Raw genomic sequence first — 23,321 nt, 5'->3', positions numbered from 1 at the left:
TTCAGCATGACGCTACAAAGGCAACTCCTGCTTCCTTAATGTTCACATTTCCATCAGCTCCCCCTTGGGCCCGCCTGTGTTCGATCATGAGCTCCTTCCTGATAAAATTACACCAGAGATCATTCAAAATAACTGGAGGAGGGCTATGCATAACATAGAATTGGAGCACCGAAGACAAGCAGGCCGTTATAATCAGGGGAGCCACGAGGTACAAGTCAAAGTCACGAAAGAGGATACTGGGGTTTCCCACAAACAAGTTCCAAGATTTTTGGGGCCATGTGGGGTGTTGGCGGTTTTAAGCCTAGTTAACCTCTTAGTCCATAATCTGGACACTGGTAAGGTATCGAAGGGGAATGTTACCCAAATAAAAGAGAAATAGTTATCTTTTTGCTCCTTCGTTCCTTGGTTACCACCACAGAGATGTGCTGAATTGCGGCATTGGTGGGGGAGACTGAACTGTGGTGGCTCGATCTTCAAAAAGTTTATCTTTGCCCGCTTTCCGCGACTGGTGGACTACTGGCGCCTGCGGCAAGAGAGTCCTGCTATGGCTTGCGCAGAGCGGCATTGGGCTGAGTCGACAGCGAGCTCTTGTAGGTGCAGTTGCTCGGCAAGTGATAGGTCGCTTGGGAAGCATGGTTGCCTCTACTGTTGTTGCTTGCTCTGTGGAACGCGGCCAAAGTGAAGAACCTTGCTATGGGTCCTCCCTGATGGCGGAACGTTCACTTTCTTGCTGCTTTTGCGGTGCAGATGAGGCTGAAAGTTGGTGTTTCCTTTTGTAACCTTTAATGACCACGACAGTTTGCCGTCTGCTGTGTTACAATGACTTTTTCCTGTAATACCTGTAGATGTAGGAGATAACAGAGTTAATTTTGAGATACCAAGTGATGTGTTCACGCATGTGTGAGCAACACATTTACAAATTTGGATTGGCAAATGTTATTTTAAACGTTGCGTTTAATGTTAAGCAGGACTGAATTTAAGCAACGAAAATTTTACAGGTGTGATGTTACACCTTGTGTAACGTTGTTTTGAACCGTTTTAGTTATTGTCAAAGTTTGGCCTACATGAGGGCATATTGTGACCTTACATATGGGTTATAATGGACCTGTGCAATGTGCGAGTGAACCAAGGGTACCAGAAGAAATACTTCAGTTGATCGATGAAAGAAGGAAGTACAAAAATGTTCAGAGAAATTCAGGAACACAGAAATACAAGTCACTTAGGAATGATAAAATAGGGACTGCAGGAACGCTAAGGGGAAATGGCTGCAGATAAAAATGTGGAGAACTCGAATAGGAATTGACTGTCGGAAGAACAGACTATGCAAGTAGAAATGTGAAAACAGTTTTCGGTGACATTAAAAAAAAGGCGAGTATTACATTAAGAGCGCAACGGAAATTCCACTGTTAAATCAGAAGAGAGAGCAGGTAGGTGGAAAGCGTACGTTGAAGGTCTCTAGAAGGTAGAAGACATGTCTGATGACGTGATAGAAGAAGAAACAGGAGTCGATATAGAAGAGATAGGGGATCCAGTATTAGAATCAGAATATGAAAGAGCTTTGGAAAACTAAAGATCGAATAAGACAGGTGGGATGTAGAACATTCCAGCAGAATTTCTAAAGCCGTCGGAGTAAGTGGCAACAAAACGACTATTCATTATAGCGGATGAGTCTTGCGATATATCATCCGACTTTCAGAAAAACATCATCCACACAATTGTGAAGATTGCAAGAGCCGACAACTATTGCACAATCAGCTTAATAAACCATGCATCCAAGTTGCTGACAAGAATAATATACAGAAGAATGGAAAAGAAGATTGAGGATGTGTTAGATAATGATCAGTTTGGCTTTAGGAAGGGTAAAGGTACCAGAGAGACAATCCTGATGTTGAGGCTGATAATGGAGCAAGACTAAAGAAACATCAAGATACGTTCATAGAGTTTGTCGAACAGGAAAAAGAATATGACATGTAAAATGGTGTAAGATATTTGAAATTCTGAGAAAATAATGGTAAACTATAGGGTAAGACGCATAATGTACAATATGTTCAAGAACCAAGTGGGAACAATAAGACTGGAAGTCCAAGAACGAAGTGACCGAATTAAAAAGGGATGTAAGACAAGGATGTAGTTTTTCACCCCTACTGTTCAATTTTTACATCGAAGAACCAACCGGGGAAACGAAAGAAAGGCTTAAGAGTGCGATTAAAATTCAAGGTGAAAGGATATGAGTGTTAGGATTTGCTGATGAAATCGCTATGCTCAGAGAAAGTGAAGAAGAATTATAGGATCTGTTGAATGGAATGAACAGTCTATACGGAGTACAGACTGAGGGTAAACTGAAGAAATACGAAAGCATTCAGAAGTAATAGACACGAGAACAGCGTGAAACTTAATATTAGGACTGGTGATCACGAAGCAAATGGAATTGAGGCAACAAAATAACCCATGACGGATGGAAAAAGGACATATTGAGCAAACTAGCACTGGCTAAAAGTGCATTCCTGGTCAAGAGAGGTTTACTAGTTTAAAACATAGGCCTTAATTTAATGCAGAAACTTCTGAGAATGTGCGTTTGGAGCCCAACGTAGTGAAACATGGACTGTGGGAAAACTGGAACACAGCATTTGAGATGTAGTGCTACCAAAGAATGTTGAAAATTATATGTATGATAAGGTAAGGAATGAGGAGATTCTCGGGAGAATCGGCGAGGAAAGGAATATAGGGAAAACACATAAGAAGAAGGGACGGGATGGTAAGACATCTGTTAAGACATCACAGAAGAACTTTCATGGTACCGTAAAGAACTGAACACTTTACAAGAAAGTAGAGTATTGACAGAGTTCAACATACTGTTGTAAAGACTATAATTTTGAGTGTCTTATACGCCTGCGATAAACAGTATTTAAGGGTTGCTGTAACAGTTGGTTCCACGGCAATGCTACCGCCACTCATCTTTGTTTGGCTGTGGTAAATACGTTCGGAGTTGGTTGAGCACTGGGAACATACATTGGACCGTATTTCGGCGGCGCGGTTCCTCTTGATAGTTCGGCTCTGTGGTGCAGTGCGTGGTCTGATAGCTTGTGTGTGTGTGTGTGTGTGTGTGTGTGTGTGTGTGTGTGTGTGTGATATTTCTTCTGTTTAACGAATTTGAAATTGTGTAAGGAACCCTGTGCTGAAAATTAAGCCTGGTGGCCAGCTTCAGAGATCTTTAGATTTTGATTATTGCTTGGGCTGGTTATTCATTATTTCAAAATTTCTCGAAAATTGAATGAAACAAGTGTGGAAGCCTGTACGGAACTTCTTGCTGAAAATTTAATCAGGCCTTTAATTCTACAGATTCTTACAGTATAGTTGTGGTTTGTGCTAATTATTCATTTTTGGAATTTGTAAAATTGAATTTAACAAATTTTGAACTATGTGAAGAACTTCCTCCAATTCATAATTTAACCTAAACGTCCGTTTCAAGGATTCCTTAGTTTTGTATTAGCTGGCGTTATTGTATGTTTTTATGTTGTAAAATGCTAAGAATGTTTGAATATTGTATTTATCTTGAGAAATTGAAAACGGTGAAAATTGTTGAAAATAAAGCTGAACTTGGGGCCCGATCCTTCCACCTTGGTTTTCGTTAAGTTTATTTAAGGGGATAGTGATCCATTCCACCTGATACATGTGCGGTTCGCATATCTGTAATATGAGAAATAAGGCGCCCGCATGACATGCTACATGCGGACATCCCCCAATTCCCTCCGCCGCTCTCCTCACTGAATCCAAGAAGAATATATTGGGGAACATAGTAACGTCGAAAAAGAAACAAGAGGTTAAGTAGTTTAAAACGGCAGACACGCAGGTGAGAGACGAATATGGAGATATAGAGAGATAGATAGATAGATAGCTAGATAGATGAGAGAGAGAGAGAGAGAGAGAGAGAGAGAGAGAGCCAGAGAGGGAGAGCCAGAGGAGGAGGAGGGGGGAGGGCGGAAGTTTGTAAGGAAACGGAGAAAGTAGGTTACATTAAACTTCACCTCTACGTCGAGGTTACTACAGATGGAGCACTATGTTCAATAAGTACCTGTGTTAGAAATGAGAATTGCATTTCAAAAAAAGTTTTTTCAACACTTCGTTGTAAATACTTTTCCCATTATCTCGGTAATTTATTTAATCCCTACCAAAAAATAGTAACTGTTGCCCTTTCTAACATGTCTCTGTCACGAAGTTAACCTCTCATCTGAGCTGGATTTTTTACCTGCGAACCATTTCTTCTCATGTGGGCGGTAGAAGAGGTTGCAGGGAGTTATATTAGGAGAAAGCGAGATGTGCGACAGCAGTTTATAACAGTTCTTGCAGTTCTCTGGCGATAATTCCAGATTTCTTCGTTACATGGTGCCAGTTTTCCTTCAGTTTCATGACGAAGCGGTTCAATATCTGACTGAAATACCGTCCAGTGAGAGTGTCTCGTTTTTTTTGCGAAGTGGCATGAACACGGTGCTCTCCACATCCCAAAAATTGGTCGCCAAGGCTTATCCTGCCGATGGGACTGTCTTCGCTTTCTTTGGAGTAGCGTTATGGGAAGCAACCCAATTTATTGATAGTTGCTCGGTATATGGGGAATACTGACGCACCCAGGTCTGATTGACAACTACAGCTCGACGCAAAGAGTCCATTGGATCTCCCTGCAACTGTTAGGAAGACAGCTTCTAAGACGGTATGATGTCAGAAGACAGACAGTTGCGGCTAACATGCTCTGGTTGACACACGTCGCAGTATCGCAGAGCCCGGACACAGGTGCGCGTGCGTAGTGACGAGAAGGTGGCATGCTAGAGCTATCACTAAGTATAGACGACACCCGGGACTCTGGTATTGACAGAATGTTCCCATCACGAAGCAGTCCTCAGCTGTCATACGGACAGCAGGTAAACTGCGTGGTTATTGGGATTGGATTTCCCGGGCGATTGCATGTTGCAAGGCGGTGAGCTATGTGAGGGAGCCGATATACTGGAAACTGAAAGGCTGTAAATAATTCACTGCCACTTCAAGAGTTAAACTAACACACCGCATGAAAGACAATGTCACCAAATGGAAGAGAAAAACAAGCCGAGGTCGCACATTTAAGGATCCACTCTGTAGGTGGAGAGTAACGTAGCTAAGACAATGGAAGATGTAAGGTACGTTTTATCTTTAAAAATCGCAGACTTCAAATCGCTTCAAGCGATCAAAACAACCTTAGTGTCTAATGATCGCGCTTGAACATCAGTAGGTAAAATAGGTGCTATAGTAGTTTTGTAAAAGCAGTACAATTTGAATGTGATTTGAGACTTTCTCGGCGTATTCCATTCGTGAAATCTTCTCGGGTGATCAGCCGAGTAAAGGCGTCGTCTTCTCGCAACGTTTCGAAGGGTTTCGTACCCATCATCTTCAAGCGAAGTCTTCGCTTGAAGATGATGGGTACGAAACCCTTCGAAACGTTGCGAGAAGACGACGCCTTTACTCGGCTGATCACCACAGTACAATTTGGATAATGAGCCGGAATTTTGATTATGATAAATGGAAACGCAATTATGCCTAAAAAAATTAGAAAACTAATACGTACAGAGTTATGATGAGGTAAGATATCGGAATTGCTGTCTGTAGATGTGTAATTCACGTTAATTTTAAATACACTACTGGCCATTAAAATTGCTACACCAAGAAGAAATCCAGATGATAAACGGGTATTCATTGGACAAGTATATTATACTAGAACTGACATGTGATTAAATTTTCACGCAATTTGGGTGCATAGATCCTGAGAAATCAGTACCCAGAACAACCACCTCTGGCCGTAATAATGGCCTTGATACGCCTGGGCATTGAGTCAAGCAGAGCTTGGATGGCGTGTACAGGTACAGCTGCCCATGCAGCTTCAACACGATGCCACAGTTCATCGAGAGTAATGACTGGCGTATTGTGACGAGCCAGTTGCTCGGCCAACATTGACCAGACGCTTTCAATTGGTGAGAGATCTGGAGAATGTGCTGGCCAGGGCAGCAGTCTTAACATTTTCTGTATCCAGAACGGCCCGTACAGCACCTGCAACATGCGGTCGTGCATTATCCAGCTGAAATGTAGGGTTTCCCAGGAATCGAATGAAGGGTAGAGCTACGGGTCGTAACACATCTGAAATTTAACGTCCACTATTCAAAGTGCCGTCAATGCGAAAAAGAGGTGACCAAGACGTGTAACCAATGGTACCCCACACAACCACGCCGGGTGATACGCCGGTATGGCAATGACGAATACACGCTTCCAATGTGCGGTCACCGCGATGTTGCCAAACACGGATGCTACCATCATGATGCTGTAAACAGAACCTGGATTCGTCCGAAAAAAAAATGACGTTTTGCCATTCGTGCACCGAGATTCGTCGTTGATTACACCATCGCAGGCTCTCCTGTCTGTGTTACAGCGTCAAGGGTAACCGCAGCCACTGTCTCCGAGCTGATAGTCCACGCTGCTGCAAACGTTGTCGAAGTGTTCGTGCAGATGGTTGTTGTCTTGCAAAAGTCCCCATGTGTTGACCCAGGGATCGAGACGTGGCTGCACGATCCGTTACAGCCATGCGGAAAAGATGCCTGTCATCTCGACTGCTAGTGATACGAGGCCGTTGGGATCCAGCACGGCGTTCCGTATTACCCTCCTGAACCCGCCGATTCTGCTAACAGTCATTGGATCTCGACCAAGGCGAGCAGCAATGTCGCAATACGATAAAGCGCAATCACGATAGGCTACAATCCGACCTTTATCAAAGTCGGAAACGTGATGGTACGCATTTCTCCTCCTTACACGAGGCATCACAACAACGTTTCACCAGGCAACGCCGGTCAACTGCTGTTTGTGTATGAGAAATCGGTTGGAAACTTTCCTCATGTTAGTACGTTGTAGGTGTCGCCTCCGGCGACAACCTTGCGTGAATGCTCTGAAAAGGTAATCATTTGCATTTCACAGCATCTTCTTCCTGTCGGTTAAATTTCGCGTCTGTAGCACGTCAGCTTCGTGGTATAGCAATTTTAATGGCCAGTAGTGTAGTTAATTGTGAATAGCGATAATTTTGATCATTTCACCTCAATGAGACGCATACAACTCGCAAACCAAGTACACCAACGAAGCACAAAGTCACCACGCAGAAGCTGGAAACATTCTAGTTCTATCTGATACTCAATACTTGTGGTAATGACATGTTTAATATAGTTCTTTATTTGTTAAAAAAAGTTCGCGCTTAACCCACGAGCGACATTCTGGTGGTTTTATCTATAAAAATCAGTCCGATCTGCATATTTCAACGTATCAGAGGTATCAGCAAGTAAATGAAATGAAATGTCGTGTGACAAGGGTCTCCCGTCGGGTAGACCGTTCGCCTGGTGCAAGTCTTCCGATTTGACGCCACTTCGGCGACCTGCGCGTCGATGGGAATGAAATGATGATAATTAGGACAACACAACACCCAGTCCCTGAGTGGAGAAAAATCTCCAACCCAGCCGGGAATCGAACCCGGGCCCTTTGGATTGACAGTCTATCGCGCTGACCATTCAGCTACCGGGGGCGGACATCAGCAAGTAAGATTCGATCGTATAAAATTTTTGGGTGTACAGTTTCAGCAATAATATGTACAGTAGATGTATATCTGCGAGTTTTGCAACGACAGATGGAAGAATATTTATTTAAGGGTGGCGGCCACATTGATGAAGCCTGTAGGTTGTACGCGCTCGTCAAGGTGGGACAACGTGGTGTCTCAGTCACGATGAGAAGGGTTTGAAAATTTTCGAGCGACAAGTTCATGAACTTGTGGAATTTCTGCGTGACTTTACGGATTTAGAAAAGTTTCCACGATACGTTTCTTGGGGCTATTAACTATGAGCAACAGGGTGGTGTTCAGTACTGAGAGAAATCTTGATCCAGTTCGCAAATCAATCTGTCATTGCACTCACAGCTGTTAAAAAAAAAGTGTGATATAAGCATATATAGGGCGTCCCATTTATCTTGACCATCCTAAATAACTGTTTGTCCAGATGCAAATTACAAAATCTTCTCTACCCTTCAGGGGGACATCAACCAGCATGATTGCCTTCATTTTAGCTTTGTTTTTTATAATGATATGAACAGCGGCATGACTTTTTTAAGTGGCACCCTGTATTTTTTATTCGGTAACTCATTTTCTCTCCTAAAGACCTATTCAAAAATTTATCACGGTGTACCATTCGCTGAAACACAACGTTATTAATTGCATAACACAACATTGACATTGACGCTCCCAGGCCTTAGTGCGGGTACACGGGGAAATGGAACACATCCACGTGCTAACGTTGACAGAGGACAAATGTAAACATAAGTAGAATGCACATCCGTCATTCCGTCAACCATCGTCAGTTGAAGAGCTGTGTGAGTAGAATGTACACAAACGAAGAGAAGGAAGAAATGCTACTCTTCTATGGGGAATGTAAATTAGCAGAACAGTAATTGCAATACTGTTTTGTTATGTACCGGTGCATTTAGTATAGTAGTATAGTCCTTTTAAATACTGTTGTGTAGAGTAGGCATGAAGTAAAGGCTGTCCTTCCTACAAAGTGAATCGACATAACGTTTCTTTTATTGTTGTTGTTGAAGGTAGACGAAATGTTACGCAGGCAGCGGAACTGTACAGTGAGCGATATTCTGACAAGAACCCATCTTCCCGACGGATGTTTTCTCGTCTTATTGCGACGCTTCAACACACGACAACACAATCGTCGTAGCACTCGCATTACCGGAAGTTACTGTTCTCGCTTCCGTTGCTTTGAATCCACATGTGAGCACACGACTGCTTGAACACGAGATTGGCGTTCCTAAAACCAGTGTACATCGTATTCTTACACGCCACCGGTTCCATGTATACCTACATCAAGAATTACATGGGAGTGGTTTCCAGAATCGTGTATAGCTCTGTCAGTGTGCACAGCAGCAAATAATCGCCAACACGAACTTCTTCTCCAATGTTCTGTTTACTGACGAATGTACCTTCTCAAAAAAAGTACAGGTAAATACAAGGAACATGCGTTATTGGTCCAGCGACAACCCACGATGGCTTAGACAGGTGGAACATCAGGATCAATGGAGATTTAACGTCTGGTTTGGGATGCTTGGTATTACAATTATTGGCCCTTATTTCGTCAATGGTAGCCTAATGGCACAGCGTATGCCAACTTCCTCAGTCGAATTCTTCCTCCTCTTCTGGATGAAGTGCCACTAAGAACCAGAATGCTTATGTGGTATCAACACGATGGATGTCCTGCACACAATGCCTTGCGTGCATGTCGCGTTCTGAACCGAAGGTATCCTGCCAGATGGATCGGTCGAGGAGGAACAGTTACTTGGCCTGCTAGGTCTCCTGATTTACATCCTCTGGACATTTTTCTTTGGAGATGCATTAAAGACGTCTATCGTGATATTCGAACAACTCCAGAGGACACGCAGGAAGGTATCGTGCTTGCTTGTAATTCTCTTCAGCAGGCAACACTGGAAGCAGTAAATAATTCTTTCATTCAACGAGTGCACCAGTGTATCGGTGTCCAGGGTCACAACTTTGAGCACCTTTGAATGTTCTACTGGAGAGTCAAAGCCAATTTTGTGTCATGTTTTCACTGGGTTGTCATTTGTTTTCTGGTAACTCCAGCAAGTGGACGAGCTTGTGGTCCTGGGGTCAAAGTCAATGTTGTGTTATGTAATTAATATCGTTGTGTTACAGTTAATGATACACTGTGATACAATTTTGAATAGGTCTTTAGGAGACGAAATGAATTACCGAATAAAAAATACAGGGTGCCATTTAAAAAACTCATACCACTGTTCATATCTATGTAAAAAACAAAGTTACAACGAAGGCAATCATGCTGATTGATGTCCCTCTGACGGCTAGAGAACATTTTCTTGAAACATTTTGTAATTTGCCTCGGGGCAAACAGTTATTTAGGGTGGTCAAGACAAATGGGATACCGCGCGCGCGGGTGTGTGTGTGTGTGTGTTTGTGTGTGTGTGTATGTGTGTGTGTGTGTGTGTGTGTGTGTGTGTGGGGTGGGGGGGGATGTTTCATAATTAATGGTGTAAACGTATACGGTTGAAACTACACGATACTGGAAGCAATACAGTTTCGTTAAACATAGGTCTGCAAACTAACTTTGTGGTTCCAGAATGAAATTTTCACTCTGCAGCGAAGAGTACGCTGATATTTTCTAAACTTTGTGGTTTCCAGCCACCGCTAACTTGATTCTACGTAAACTTCATCCCAGTTATGAAAAGGTAACAACACTGTACAACTCGAAGAACGTTATTAGAGATACTTCGGTGGAAGTCCAAGTGTTTGAATGAACACAACAACAGTTACATGAATGTACTCATTGTTAAAAGAAACGTTGAAAGTGACGTCCTTGTACTCTGTTGCTGGCCTATACCTGTCGCCGCAACGAGTATCGAATCACTTCAAACGCCTGTATTATTTAGAAATTCTTGACAAGCACTGATAAGTCTCTGCTCCAATTCTGCAACCGTCTTAACCGTAGTGGAGTGCACTACATCCTTAAGGTTCCCCCAAATACAGAAATACACGGTGTTCAGATCAGGTCATCTCAGATGTCACGGTATATGTCCTCCTCGTCCAATCCATCTCTGGCCATATCGACGCGTTAGATGTCGTCTCACCATAACAGCAAAAAGGTGCCAATTTTCCTTCATGCATATAACACATTCTCCGTCACTGCTCCGAGAGAGCACTGTCAAGCAGTCTTGCAAGATGATGCCGCTGAAACGGAAGGTAATACCGTCCATTGAGTAACATGTACGACCCAATAAGACGATCAGCTAGTACCACTAACCACACATTCAATGAGGAACGTCACTGATGTGGAGACTCATGCACAGCATGTGGGTTTGAGCCTAGATGACTCCAGACGCGAGAATTCTAGTAAGGAAATCAAATACTACTGGCCTTACTCCAGGAATTTGAGTGGCAAGTCTCCTTGTCGAGATTCCTGTAAAATATTCGACAAGTCCCCTTGTCGAGATTCCTGGAGAGTGTTCGACTGTATTCAGTACCACATCTTCAAGCGCAGGTGAAATTCGTGCAGGCCTACCGCCTCCCGCAGGATGTGCAAAGTTCCTAGTTTTTCGGAGGTATTGGTGCACCCCTGTAGACTTTCTAGGAATGTCTCTGGGGAGGGTACACTTCTTCTCACAAGCGTGCACCCTTCTGTGCATTTCCGCCGGCCGCGGTGGTCTAGCGGTTCTAGGCGTTCAGTCCGGAACCGCGGGACTGCTACGGTCGCAGGTTCGAATCCTGCCTCAGGCATGGATGAGTGTGATGTCCTTAGGTTAGTTAGGTTTAAGTAGTTCTAAGTTCTAGGGGACTGATGACCACAGATGTTAAGTCCCATAGTGCTCAGAGCCATTTGAACCATTTTTTTCTGTGCATTTCCGTTAGCCCTATAATGTGTGAAATGCATATCCGCTTACCCCTTGTTCTGTAATGCTCCATGTTACCACCAGTATTTGTACAACACAACTGACTTTATGTAAACAACTGACATGAGTGGCACTCTGTGTATTGTGCGCTCTCTAAAATGTAAACGAAGACTACACCAGAGCCCAAGTTGCGGTGTTTACACGGAATCACGCCAGAGTGGCTGGTAACCACAAAGTCGCAATTATCTCAGATCGTCTGCGGACCTGTGTTTACTGAGACTGTTTTGCTTTTAGTATCGTATACTTCGAAAGTCGATGCGTGTACGCCATTAATTATGATATTACCTGTATAATAAAAAGTACCCATGCTTTATTAAGGACATTTTATTTCTCCAGTGAAAGTGTCTGTGGTTTAGTCGACTATCAGGGAGTTAGCAGGACAGCAATCAGGCACTGCTATGAGTCTGTGGCCTTCTCATAGACACCAAGAGAGCCATTGAATATTAAAATCGGTCAGACACTTTATTGAGCCCTTGTACTTGAAGTTTTCGCATAAAAATAGATATAAGGAAGGGTCGCAACCAGCCAGCTGTCCGTTGGACAGACGGTTTCTCTTCGCCAGCTTCTCGTCAGAATATTAATTGCCGTTCTCATTAAGCCCCTATGACCTCTGATAGTTCGCGCACTTTCTGTGACGATCAGCAAGAGTTATGTCGGGGAATTTTTCAATGATCTCCTCGGTAACCATATCTACTGGGCGTATTGGGCGATCCTCTTCAAAAATAGTATTAGAGTACATTTAAATTGATTGATTCACTATCTGTTTTTGCTTTAAGCTTTTCACACTTTTACCATTCAAAATCAAAAAGTTAATCACTGAAAGATACTGCTCATTTTACCATTCGGCGAAACCATGTAACAAAACTTACTGACATGGTTGAGTAATAACTGAAACCAGCCGCTGTATTGTAATCCAAGGGCATTTATTCAAAACATGCTACCAGTTTGGCCACCAAAATGCGTCGTCTTAAGGCCCCCAGCGTAATGTGTCATCAACGTACTAACTACAATGACAAAGACCAACGGTGTCTTCAAATGGAAACAGTACAACTTATTAAGCACGTTACGCCAGCATGGGGATCCAGTGGATTTTGCCCCCCCCCCCCCCCCCCTGCACTCGACTTTGATGGTTGCACATGCTGGCGTAACAGACTTAATAGCTTGTACTGTTTCCATTTGAAGACTCCTTAATCTTTGTCACTCTGGTTCGTACGTTGATGGCAGATTACGCTTGGGGCTTTTTGGCCGTGAAACTGATAGCATGTCCTGAATAACCGACGTTAGATTACAATATAGGTGTTGCTTTCAATTATCATTACTACAAGTAAAGTTATGGCTTAACCATGATTGCACTTATAGAGCGTCTCCAATAGGCTGATACGCCCTAGGAAATAACCTTCTCTAACAGAGAACTCGCTATGGTCTTACCATTAGCTGGAGCTCACAACATGCTTAAAAGGGCTGGATAATAGTGAAGTCCACCATTTCTAAAACATAGTGAAAACAAATGTTAAAACTTAGAAACAGTTGGTTCTCTTGCATAAGAATTTTAAAAGAAACACAGATATTCTGAAAAAAAAAACCTACGGAAGACGTAGGCCCCTGATATATCTATGCTTGACAACTGGACGTATTACATAACCATGACAACATTAACCATGGCAAATTTTTTGAGAGAGAGCGCTAGCCAGCAAATTACGACAAGTTACTTTAAAACCACACAGAGCAGACAGGACAACACACTAGTCCTAGAATCACAGTGCAAATAATAAGCCGCGCATGACGACTCTATGAACATAAACACCAACATCTGTTCAAACAGCTTGCGGAGCGGTAAATCGGTGCACAGAACTGAACAACTAGTTGCGCACAACGTAAGCGAACCAGACCTTACCTTCTGCCCAGTCTTGGCGAAGAAGAGTGAACGACGACCTGGAAAAGTCATCGTGCCGATCCGCACCGATTGTCCGCTGCTTCAAGCACTACTGCTGCCCCCAACTCCAAACTGTGTAAAAACTGCCCGTCGAATACCTGCACCGCGCTATTCGGAGGTCTCTTCCCCTAGACGGACTCTAGCGGCCGCTTTTGAAGGCTATGCGAGGCAGTGATAACCGTACAAGGGAGTAATCCGCGAACCATCAAAGTGAACGCAATTTTTTAAAATTTTCTTTTTGGTACCAAAAATACCATTATCAACCACAATTACGAAAACAAAAAAAATTAACGAAATCGGTCGAGCCGTTCGCATGTGATGCTTTTTTACACCTGATTTTAATTTTCAATTTTTCCTGTGGATTTTTCAAAAATTTTCTTTCATTCAAACCTTGTTCTGACAATTACGAACACAACAAAGACAAAAATCATTCAAATCTGTCGATCTGTTCTAAACTGATGATATTTCATACATGCGGCAGCTGATGTTAATTTTCGACTTTCCCTTCGGACTTTCCAAAAATCTTCTTCTGTACAAAACTTATCCTGACAATAACGAAAACAACAACAAAAAATCAACCAAATCAGTCATGCGGTTCTCCGGTGATGATCTTTCATACATGTGGCAATTGATTTTTTTTATATAGGCCTCTACTGTGTATTGCTATTGTCTTTAAAGATTTTGGTGTGTTGCAGGTAAGTTTTCTGTATTGTAGATTAGGATAATTGAAATTAAAAGTTGTTGCGCAGAGATGGTTGTTCTTCAAAGTTGCTGCCGTAAGTGGTTGGTTGTTGCCTCATTCAAATCTGGCGTTCACGTTTTTAAATCTGACTTCCCTAACAGACTGGAGATTTAATATGAGTCACTTGCAACTGTTGTGATTTATTTTGCCGTTTAAGGGCGATTATTTTACAATATGCTCTTTTAATTCTGCAACGTTCATTTTCAAGCGTGCTCTAAAATTTTGGTATTCCTTAACTCAAACGAAGAATATTGTAATAGTATTTTCTTCTTTTGAATGTAGTGTTCAAGTGTGATTGGTCCCTAATTAAAACACTAAGTATCTTCGTTGTATTTTGGAGCTTCTGTCAAAAAGCACTAAACGGACTTTATGTTATTGTTTATTTATGGTAAATAAATTGATGTTGAAGGTATATTTATATTTAAATTGTGTACAGCACCTTACTACTCCACCACATAGCTCTCTATCGTTTCAATAAGGCAAAAGGAGCCAATTACGAAGATTTGGTGCGGGATTTTGAGTTCCGACATTTGCCTTGTAACCAAAGGAAACATACTGGAAACCTTTGTAAGATCGGCGGGATGTAAATATTTTTAACATAATTCTGGAACAATATAAACTCCTGGGAATGGAAAAAAGAACACATTGACACCGGTGTGTCAGACCCACCATACTTGCTCCGGACACTGCGAGAGGGCTGTACAAGCAATGATCACACGCACGGCACAGCGGACACACCAGGAACCGCGGTGTTGGCCGTCGAATGGCGCTAGCTGCGCAGCATTTGTGCACCGCCGCCGTCAGTGTCAGCCAGTTTGCCGTGGCATACGGAGCTCCATCGCAGTCTTTAACACTGGTAGCATGCCGCGACAGCGTGGACGTGAACCGTATGTGCAGTTGACGGACTTTGAGCGATGGCGTATAGTGGGCATGCGGGAGGCCGGGTGGACGTACCGCCGAATTGCTCAACACGTGGGGCGTGAGGTCTCCACAGTACATCGATGTTGTCGCCAGTGGTCGGCGGAAGGTGCACGTGCCCGTCGACCTGGGACCGGACCGCAGCGACGCACGGATGCACGCCAAGACCGTAGGATCCTATGCAGTGCCGTAGGGGACCGCACCGCCACTTCCCAGCAAATTAGGGACACTGTTGCTCCTGGGGTATCGGCGAGGACCATTCGCAACCGTCTCCATGAAGCTGGGCTACGGTCCCGCACACCGTTAGACCGTCTTCCGCTCACGCCCCAACATCGTGCAGCCCGCCTCCAGTGGTGTCGCGACAGGCGTGAATGGAGAGACGAATGGAGACGTGTCGTCTTCAGCGATGAGAGTCGCTTCTGCCTTGGTGCCAATGATGGTCGTATGCGTGTTTGGCGCCGTGCAGGCGAGCGCCACAATCAGGACTGCATACGACCGAGGCACACAGGGCCAACACCCGGCATCATGGTGTGGGGAGCGATCTCCTACACTGGCCGTACACCACTGGTGATCGTCGAGGGGACACTGAATAGAGCACGGTACATCCAAACCGTCATCGAACCCATCGTTCTACCATTCCTAGACCGGCAAGGGAACTTGCTGTTCCAACAGGACAACGCACGTCCGCATGTATCCCGTGCCACCCAACGAGCTCTAGAGAAGGTGTAAGTCAACTACCCTGGCCAGCAAGATCTCCGGATCTGTCCCCCATTGAGCATGTTTGGGACTGGATGAAGCGTCGTCTCACGCGGTCTGCACGTCCAGCACGAACGCTGGTCCAACTGAGGCGCCAGGTGGAAATGGCATGGCAAGCCGTTCCACAGGACTACATCCAGCATCTCTACGATCGTCTCCATGGGAGAATAGCAGCCTGCATTGCTGCGAAAGGTGGATATACACTGTACTAGTGCCGACATTGTGCATGCTCTGTTGCCTGTGTCTATGTGCCTGTGGTTCTGTCAGTGTGATCATGTGATGTATCTGACCCCAGGAATGTGTCAATAAAGTTTCCCCTTCCTGGAACAATGAATTCACGGTGTTCTTATTTCAATTTCCAGGAGTGTATATTTCCAGAAGGAAATATTAATGCCTAGTGTTTGCATAAGTAAATTAGCCAATACGTTCATCGTAGTGAAGACGATGACTTGCACTACGCGTGCAATGTACCTAAGTCACTGCAGGAGATGCCGTCATAGGTTGTTCGTTTTGGCAGCATTTCATCAACAAGTCTCTGGTAACCCACCGAGGACAGTGGGACAACAGCCGGACATGAAGTTTCTTGTTTATTACTAAGTTGCTGGGGGAGTGTTCCATGTCGGTGGCTTCTCGCCGCATGGGCATGACTTACTTGCGGCCATGTGCACTACTTTCGAAGTTTCCCTAGAGCGGCTTGCTATTTCTTGCAGTCGCACGTCCTAGCTGTCTGTGCTCAAGCTGAGTTTTAGGTTATCTGACTTGGACTGTAAACGAAATTTTGTTGCCGACTAAGAGCCCTTTGGTTAACTGTCTTCCGTTTTATTATAATTTTTTTGCTGCAGACCTTTTGGGGGTCTGCCTAATGTTTTGAAGAAACTTATCTGCAACCGTTTTAAACATTTTAATCGGCTGTTTTATTTGAAACTATTTAGTTTAAAATTTGTAAAAAGGCTAAGTTAATGGGGCCTAGTATTTCCATGTCCATACCATCGTCCTGGTAATTCCTGATTTCAGTATGTGATATGGATGAAATTTGTGGAGCTTCAGGATTTTCCAAACACTCATGTGTGAAATTCCTGATTGCCTTGATATTTCTCTTGGGCTCACATGTGGATTATGAGCCACAGCAGCTACGACTGCCACTTGATTGTTTTCTTCACAAACGGAAGCTGCACTTGTTCTTTTTTTCTGGTTCACTCTACCTTCCACAGTACATTGTTGGAAAACTCGAACAAAAGAGGACCGTGATCGTTGTTTGCTAATTAAAAGTTGTGTGGCCTCATGACCACGAAGCAAACAAAACTTATCCGAAACTCGGCTTCATAACTGCGGACTCCCTTCGGTACAAGTACAGCTCCTACCAAGGAAAGGTAAACACGTTCGTAACATACCAACAAGCGAACTCTCTCGGAGGAACGGATCTCTCGGCCGCAAGGCAGAACCACTATACTCACGCGGCCCACCAAAAACCCTGTTGCCCCGTTGCACCGCAAGACACTTCCTCCAATGAAGATGGCAACGTCCCTCTTCTGCTGAGCGCATGACCACGCCTTTATACAAGCTTGCACGTCGCTACCTCTAGGCAAGACACCGGCATGCCAAACAGACGACATCCCGTCAAAGACAGAGCAGCAATCGATAGTACCTAGACTACGGTTCACTTACTACCTGCTCCTGGTATTTGATAGAAAATATGATTCCACAGTGGGTCATAATTCAATCTGAGAGCACTGCTTTTCAAGGGAGAGACCAAAAAGGGTACAAAAAATCTGTAAACGAGTGTTTTTCTTGTTTAGTGTCGTCTAGCAGATAGTGCGACGCGATGGTAACAATATGCGTTAGCAACGAACATCTGCCTTCAAACACAAATGTTAACTGAACTGCTCTTGCAACTCGCTTGAACTAGGTTGAGAAAGGAAATGGAGCATGGCATTCAAGTAATAATTTCGACATTTTCGTGAAACGAGCATGTAGAGTCTTAATTTGAGTCTTTTTCATACTTTATACGACCCCAGTCTCTCTTATTTGAAAAGTTACAAAAAGCGCATTTGAGTGATGAACACAGGAATGTATTACAGTCTCTTTTTCCTGTTGCCGTAGGGAACTTGAATACTACACTCCTGGAAATGGAAAAAGAACACATTGACACCGGTGTGTCAGACCCACCATACTTGCTCCGGACACTGCGAGAGGGCTGTACAAGCAATGATCACACGCACGGCACAGCGGACACACCAAGAACCGCGGTGTTGGCCGTCGAATGGCGCTAGCTGCGCAGCATTTGTGCACCGCCGCCGTCAGTGTCAGCCAGTTTGCCGTGGCATACGGAGCTCCATCGCAGTCTTTAACACTGGTAGCATGCCGCGACAGCGTGGACGTGAACCGTATGTGCATTGACGGACTTTGAGCGAGGGCGTATAGTGGGCATGCGGGAGGCCAGGTGGACGTACCGCCGAATTGCTCAACACGTGGGGCGTGAGGTCTCCACAGTACATCGATGTTGTCGCCAGTGGTCGGCGGAAGGTGCACGTGCCCGTCGACCTGGGACCGGACCGCAGCGACGCACGGATGCACGCCAAGACCGTAGGATCCTACGCAGTGCCGTAGGGGACCGCACCGCCACTTCCCAGCAAATTAGGGACACTGTTGCTCCTGGGGTATCGGCGAGGACCATTCGCAACCGTCTCCATGAAGCTGGGCTACGGTCCCGCACACCGTTAGGCCGTCTTCCGCTCACGCCCCAACATCGTGCAGCCCGCCTCCAGTAGTGTCGCGACAGGCGTGAATGGAGGGACGAATGGAGACGTGTCGTCTTCAGCGATGAGAGTCGCTTCTGCCTTGGTGCCAATGATGGTCGTATGCGTGTTTGGCGCCGTGCAGGTGAGCGCCACAATCAAGACTGCATACGACCGAGGCACACAGGGCCAACACCCGGCATCATGGTGTGGGGAACGATCTCCTACACTGGCCGTACACCACTGGTGATCGTCGAGGGGACACTGAATAGAGCACGGTACATCCAAACCGTCATCGAACCCATCGTTCTACCATTCCTAGACCGGCAAGGGAACTTGCTGTTCCAACAGGACACTGCACGTCCGCATGTATCCCGTGCCACCCAACGAGCTCTAGAAGGTGTAAGTCAACTACCCTGGCCAGCAAGATCTCCGGATCTGTCCCCCATTGAGCATGTTTGGGACTGGATGAAGCGGCGTCTCACGCGGTCTGCACGTCCAGCACGAACGCTGGTCCAACTGAGGCGCCAGGTGGAAATGGCATGGCAAGCCGTTCCACAGGACTACATCCAGCATCTCTACGATCGTCTCCATGGGAGAATAGCAGCCTGCATTGCTGCGAAAGGTAGATATACACTGTACTAGTGCCGACATTGTGCATGCTCTGTTGCCTGTGTCTATGTGCCTGTGGTTCTGTCAGTGTGATCATGTGATGTATCTGACCCCAGGAATGTGTCAATAAAGTTTCCCCTTCCTGGGACAATGAATTCACGGTGTTCTTATTTCAATTTCCAGGAGTGTAGATCAATTACAGCGCACGCAGAGGTTCTTAAGTAGATATTCTTCCCATGCTCCGTATGCGTATGGAACGGAAAGAAAACCTAATACCTGGGGTTGGACAAAAATATTGAAACAAAGCAAAAAATGCAGATGCTAGTCGAACCCGCATGCTGCGCTGCTGGATTTGACAACTGGCGCACCGCAGTACGTTGCGAGTGCAGTCCTCGTCAGGACAGTGTTCCGTCTAGCTGTAAATGCTTTATGTCGGAGCTAAGTGAATTCAAACGTAGGTAAATTGTTGGTGCTTGTATGGTCGATGCTTCCGGAGCCAAGGGAGCTGAAGTGTTAGGCGTTTCGAGCCACCGTATCGGAAATCTATACTGTATACAGGAAAATGCGGAACACATCATCAGCTTTGCCACAATGCGGAGGAAAATGTGTCTTGAGTGATTATGAAGACGTTCGTTGATAAGAATATTAGCAATAAACAAGAGAGCGACAGCTGCAAAAATTACTGCAGAACTGAGTCTCGCACTCGCGAACCCTGTCAATATCAAAACAACACGAAGGGAGATCCATAAGCAGGGGAACTGCAGGGCTAGCTGGAATTCCAAATACAGACATCAACACTGCAAATGCCCGAAACAAGAAAACGTGGTGCCTTAGCCATAAAACCTAATCGCTTAAGGCAAATGCCTGCATGGTTCCTTTGAAAGGGCACGGCCTATTTCTTTTCCCGTCTTTCCCTAATACTGCAACGTAACCTTCCAGTACTGGTGGTGGTGTAAGTCCATCTAAGTAGGTAGATTGCCGTCGCTTTGACCTGTCCTACCGCTCCTGCAAGCTACCGTCTGTAGTAAGTGGTTTCTTAAATTCGTGTGGTCCACGAAATTACTGGCCCCTGCGAGTTATGGCTGGGTATCAATAATTTCTAGCGGAAGGTTTTAACGAACCGGTAGAAATTTGAACGCAACGGATAACACATTTTTTCGAACCACTACAGAAGGCACCTATACAGGACTTAATAGGCATTATATAGCTTTTATTTGCTTTCATGATCCAGAATTCGACTGTGGTACTGACTGCCACCTATTCTTTATGATGGAAGGAGTAAATAATTAGTCGAGGGTAGAGATTAATTGATATTTATTCAGTACCGATGGTATTTCAACAACTAGTCGTGTTTCTCTTGCAATGTCCATCATCAAAACCGGTCTCTAGTTAACATGGTTTAGTTTCGCTACGTAATTATGGAATGGGACAGAGGAGCGCAGACCTGGTTTCAATGTAATTCTATACAACCGCACAAATATACCTTAACCCTCGGTCATTACATTCAGTTACTATAGATTACTCAGAACAAGTTCCGCAAAGACAATACAAGCAAAACTAGGTCAGGGTGGAAGAGTATTTCGCAAATCTTTATCAAATCAGTGGGCATTAAAATCCGATACCTTTCCTAGTGGCACGAGTATTTTACTTAACGCACAACATCGCCAACAAATCAACTCTTTATGGGGGTGCACAAGAAACATCACTTCGACGCTGTTCAACCACATGGCCAAGTTTCAGTAGCCAACAGAAACCCAGAAAAATATGGACACACACGATTATTCCTTCCCTATTTTACACTCGCTCACTATCGTATGATTATTAATCGTGTACGATATATTTTCAGACCGAAACTACAATTTATCAATGCGGCGGGTGCTCCAACCGACCACGTGGCGCGAAAGCAAGTTCACAAAGAAAACATATGGAAAATAAATAAAAATCCCCAAAATATTACTGTAAATGAAAGAGCAGATTAAAATACATTGAATGAGTGAATTTCCGTTAAGCTCAGAGCAATAACGTCACCGTGAGCTTAAGGCACATGGTGCGTTGCCTGAACAAGGCACTAACGCAAGGTCTACTGAAATTCGAGTAAATTAAGAAAATCCGTTCCCTTATGGGGTTCACTGATAATTTCGCACTTGATTTCAACATCTGGACTTCATTACAGAGCAGATTTCAGACAATCTAATACCTACGTTAACATTACCGAAACGAGAGCTGCGTCTCCATGTCTGTCCAGCACCACGACCCAGGAACAAGTGCTCTTCCAACCGAATTCGCCTAACCGTTCCGCTTACAAACGTGGTAGGGGTGGCGCGCCAACCTGACAGCCAATACGAGCGCCTACGTCTCATCTTAGCCCTGACCTGCAAACTTGGTCTCTGCTAAACTTGTTCACGCTTGGGGGGTTGGTACTACCCTACCCCAGAACGACCATTCATGCAGTGTTACAATCTGTACCTAAAGCTTTCTGCTACTTCACACATTCACTCATTTATACCGTCCAGGTCGCACAAAGGAAAGGAAAATGGGAAACGTGGTACACAACAGAAAAAAAATTCAATAAATAATCCTGTTTAGTCCATTCTCTCCTTTTGGACACCAGCTGAGGTATTACCTGCAAGAGAAGAAACTCTTGCTAATAATTTCTGCGTGCTATCAATTTATTAAGACATTGGAATGGTACAACAAGTTCCACTTCAATACGAGCTTGTGCTACGCCTCTAATGATCTCGTCATCGACGGGACGTTAAAGACTAATCTCGTCCTCCCTGCGGTGGAGTTTACGTCTCAAGACTGAAACATGGCAGGGATTCCGTGATGATTTAGGCAGGCACATCGTGGTATTCCATAGGTCACATGGTTTCTCTGCAAGGTCACACACGGAAGAATTGTCTGATCTTCTAAGACTCAGTATTATTGAGCCTCTCTGATCTACTTTCGATAGAAGGGTGTGTGATCGCTGTCCATCTCCCTCATTGTTACTTGAACTTGCCGCTATTTGCAGGACCAATGGTATGATATCCTCTTGAAAAATATACAGGGCCTATATTTATTCATTTCGAGACGAGTGGAAGCTGTTTTGAATGCGACTGGCTTTCCTACACCGTAATAGGAGTGGTAATATTTTGTATTTTTGATGTTTCCATTTGTTTGTTCAGCTCTTGTATGTAGAACTACGGAAAGTACTGTTTGGCAAGCACTTCAGAGTGATTTGCACAGCGTTATTGTAGATGGAGATGTCCCTCGTCTGAATGCTCATGCCTGCGTATTCACCGATCATGGATTTCAGAGAGTACGCTCGAGAAGGTCTTGGGAATCTTGTTGCTCAGGGAATGTCACCAATTCAGACACTTTGGAGCACGAAAATTTCATTCTGCGAGGACTGCCACAACGTAAATGTATACAATAGAGCACCGTAGTACATAGGATCTGGTTTATCTAATTTTACAGCGTTTAGTTTCAAAGGAAGTTATTCGTTAAGTTCAAACGCACTGAAGGGCCGGGTGGAGTGGCCGCGCGGTTAGAGGCGCCATGTCACTAATTGCGCGGCCCCTCCTGCCGGAGGTTCGAGTCCTCCCTCGGGCATGGGTCTGTGTTGTCGTTAACGTAAGTTAGTTTAAGTAGTGTGTAAGTCTAGGGACCGATGACCTCAGCAGTTTGGTTCCCTAGGAATTCACACATATTTGAACATTCGCACTGAAGGCGGAATTAAATTTTTGTTGAACCAGGGCGAACAGCTATGCAGGATTTTAGGCAACTTCATTGCTATTCAGTGAAGGTCTGGCACCTGGAACAAAACCGCATGTTAAGGTCTTCACTGTTAATGCTGGCCGGTGTGGCCGAGAGGTTCTAGACGCTTCAGTCTGGAACCGCGCGACCGCTACGGTCGCAGGTTCGAATCCTGCTTCGGGCATGGATGTGTGTGATGTCCTTAGGTTAGTTAGGTTTAAGTAGTTCTAAGTTCTAGGTGACTGAGGACCTCAGATGTTAAATCTCATAGTGCTCAGAGCCATTTGAACCACTCACTGTTAATGGTTGCTTTCAATTCCGCAGCTAATTCTCTGCCAAATGGTTCATAAGCAATATTACA

This window comes from Schistocerca serialis, chromosome 9, assembly GCF_023864345.2.
Source record: "Schistocerca serialis cubense isolate TAMUIC-IGC-003099 chromosome 9, iqSchSeri2.2, whole genome shotgun sequence".
NCBI lineage: Eukaryota > Metazoa > Arthropoda > Insecta > Orthoptera > Acrididae > Schistocerca > Schistocerca serialis.
The sequence above is the reverse complement of the archived record's forward strand: the minus strand, read 5'-3'. Positions refer to the sequence as shown.